Source organism: Protomyctophum parallelum (genome assembly GCF_964188405.1).
Source record: "Protomyctophum parallelum genome assembly, chromosome: 1".
Lineage (NCBI taxonomy): Eukaryota > Metazoa > Chordata > Actinopteri > Myctophiformes > Myctophidae > Protomyctophum > Protomyctophum parallelum.
This window is the reverse complement of record NC_139697.1, coordinates 108,202,404-108,205,626: the sequence shown is the minus strand read 5'-3', so window position 1 is coordinate 108,205,626 and position 3,223 is coordinate 108,202,404. Positions and strand designations below refer to the sequence as shown.

Here is a 3,223-nt window from a genome sequence, read left to right as displayed (position 1 = left end):
CCAGTGTGGAGACGGATAGGAGGAGAAGGAGGAGGAAGCGGCAGCGGCGGCTGAAAACGTTCTCCCTCCAGGCCAAATGGCCAATAATGGATTTAATAATGTAGGTCTCTGCATTGATACGGTCGACATGTGTTCATCTCGTCTCGCTGTCACTCGCTTACATTTTGACTACCGCAAAGCTACCGTTGTAACTTGTAGCCAACTAGCCATTGAAGTACAACAGAGAACGGGGACATTGAGCCCGAGCGCTGTTCATGTAGCCTGGAGTGCGACAAGCTGGGCGGCGCAAATAGCAATTTTAGGCATGTGTGCAACATGACAACTGTTTTAAAGTATTGTACAGTGACAACTACAGTCTCTGTAATGTTTATGTTGTACCATTACTAAAAACGATCTAAAATAAAGGGATTTAAGATCAGAAGACGCATTTATTATTATGCAAATTAACCGTTAAAAGCTGATAAAAATATCCGGATGTTTCTTAACGGTCGGCTAACCGGTTAACCGGTTAACCCCTGACATCCCTAGTTCCTCACCAGGCAGGCCCAGGTCCGAAGTCCTCCAGCGTCTACCCAGATCTCCGTCCTCCGTCCTCCCATCCATCCATGGACAGACCTGCAGATCTCCATCTCTAGAGGCTCCAGCTGTGTCTACTATGATCTCCATCCTGAGAGAGAGAGAAAGAAACCATTAGCTCTACAAGCTCACAACATGTTGCAACGCAGTGCGAGCTTGTAGATCTGCTATTTTTGCTGAACGCTCCCCCAGAATAGGGATGCTGGGGTTAAAGTGGTTACAAAAGTGTCATTAAGACTTTGATTAGCTTGGAAAGCTGACAGACATTCAACCACAGTGCCACTAGGAGGCATCAACACATGTACAGTCCTCAACATCTTTTGTAATTTGTATTCAAGTGCTTCTAAAAGCAGATGAGATATTGACTCTCAAACTATTGTGCGGAGTCATTTAGATTTACCATAAAATATTTAAAACATTTGGATTACTGTAAATGGCATTCTTCGTGCCATAACAGAACAAAAGCAGTTATCCATCCTCAGAAACAAGCAAGAACTGTTCCTACTCACAGCTCATCAGAGTCCTCTGAGGAAGCCCCCAGGGGGGGGGGCCTTTGGAACGGATCTCTGTCCAGGGAACATCAGCTCGTCTATCAATATCTCCATTCTAACAAAGAAAAAAACACACCAAATTAGCCTTTCCGTGTGTGTGTGTATGTGTGTGTGTATGTGTGTGTGTGTATGTGTGTGCGCCCCCTGTCCAGCAACGGCGTTCCAGCGACATCCACCGCGATCTTCATCCTAACAAAGAAAGATTGATTAGAGTGACCAAGAGCCAGATATATATTCTATCCTGTCACAACATATATACATCCTAGTACATCAAACTTTTATTTATAGAGAACATTTAAACAGAAGCTAAACATATCACTTAAAGTAATAAACGTTTAAGTTAGGGTTCTTTTTGACAGGCCTAACAGGGTCTCTTACTTTGAGTCGTCTTCAGAGGAATGCAGATTCCTGGACAGCGGGAGACCTGCAGTACATCTGGAAGAAAGACATAGCGGTTATCATCTATGAACGGCTGAAGAGCTTCGCACATCACTCCCTTGTTGTTGCTGCCAATAGTCTACTGTTAGGTTCTTAGATTACTTCTTATTCTTGATGACAATTGTTTATGAATTTGATGTATTACTATGTGTCGTTGTTGCTTACTGTAAGTCACTCTGTATAAAGTATGTGATAACTGCCTAAATTGTTGAAATTCCTAGATCTGCTAATTGCACAAATTCTGTGTGTGTGTACGTCTGTAATCCACGTAACTCGAGAACCGTTCGCCCCACCGACTTCAAATTCGACACACACGTTCCACACACCCACAGGGAGTGCAGTGCCCGGTCTCGAGTCGGTCGGACCCACGGTTGTCCAGAACCGCCACAAATGGCCTTTTTAATTTGGCGGCCATCTTGAAAAATGGTGTCCATTTTGTTTTTTCAAGTGGACAACGTACTTTTCTGAGAGAGTAGGTTCCGAAGCACTCGTGTGCCAATTTTGGTGTTTGTACCATAAAGTGAACGATTCTCATGAAATATTGACTTAATATCCTCCACTATAGACAGGAAAGGGGGAAAGAGATGGGGAGTGACACGCGGCAAAGGCCGTCGGGAGTCGAACCCGCAGCACGCCATCCGGCTGGCTTGGCAGCCTAGGTGCCCAGACAGTTGAGCTAACCATCCGGGCCACACTTAAATATTTAATTGCAATTTATTTAAGCGACAATAATCGTCCAGTAAAAAGAAACCTCATAATCATGAAAGGCCTAGAGTGGTTCTTACTGTGCGGTTCCTCACCGGGCAGGCCCAGGTCTGAAGTCCTCCGGCATCTACACAGATCTCCGTCCTAAGAAAGAAAGAAATAAAGACCAAATTAGCTTTTGTTGAGCTGCATATTCAGAACCACTTAAACGCTCTATAGATTTGATAAAACAGACCTTTAAAGAGAGCATTTGGTATATGCTCCGATTTCACTCTACACAAATTGATTTGCCAAAAATAGCAGATCTACAAGCTCACAACACGTTGCAACGCAGTGTGAGCTTGTAGATCTGCTAATTTGGCTGAACGTTCCCCCCAGAATAGAGATGCTGGGGTTGAAGTGGTTAACAAAAGTGTCATTAAGACTTTGATTAGCTTGGAGAGCTGACAGACATTCAACCACAGTGCCACTAGGAGGCATCATACTGCCATGCTATACTTCATACCATAACAGTACAACAGATATCCATCCCAACAAGAAATATTCCTACTCACAGCAGAAGTCCTCCGGGAGGGAAGCTTTGAAACGGATCTCTGTCCTTCCACGACGTCTACCACGACCCATCCACCCTAAGGAAGAAAGAACGAAAGATTAATTAAAGTGACCAAGAGCCAGATTTACGTACATTGCGTCCTTTCACATCATACACAAAATGTATAGAGAACATTTAAAACAGAAGCCGACCATAACACTCACAGTAATAGAAAAGTCTAAGTGGTTTCTTACTTTGAGCCGCCTTCAGAGCCCCCCATGCAGATTCGTCCATGGACAGTGAGAGCCGCAGATATCCACCTGTAGGGGCTCCGGTTGAGCCTCTCAGCATCTGGAAGGAAGACATGGTGGTTATAGTCTATGAATGGCTGAAGAGCTTTGCACATCACTCACTTGTTGCT

At 44.3% G+C, this 3,223-nt stretch overlaps 1 long non-coding RNA gene across 1 annotated transcript; it reads right to left on the bottom strand.

The window, feature by feature from the left end:
• Positions 1–1,122: 1,122 nt before the first annotated feature.
• LOC310865922 lies at positions 1,123–2,414 on the bottom strand. Its single transcript, XR_014569853.1, has 3 exons — positions 2,351–2,414; positions 1,506–1,562; positions 1,123–1,316 (listed from the first exon to the last, which is right to left on the bottom strand). It is a non-coding gene; the product is annotated as an uncharacterized lncRNA (long non-coding RNA).
• Between the last annotated feature and the right edge of the window lie 809 nt (positions 2,415–3,223).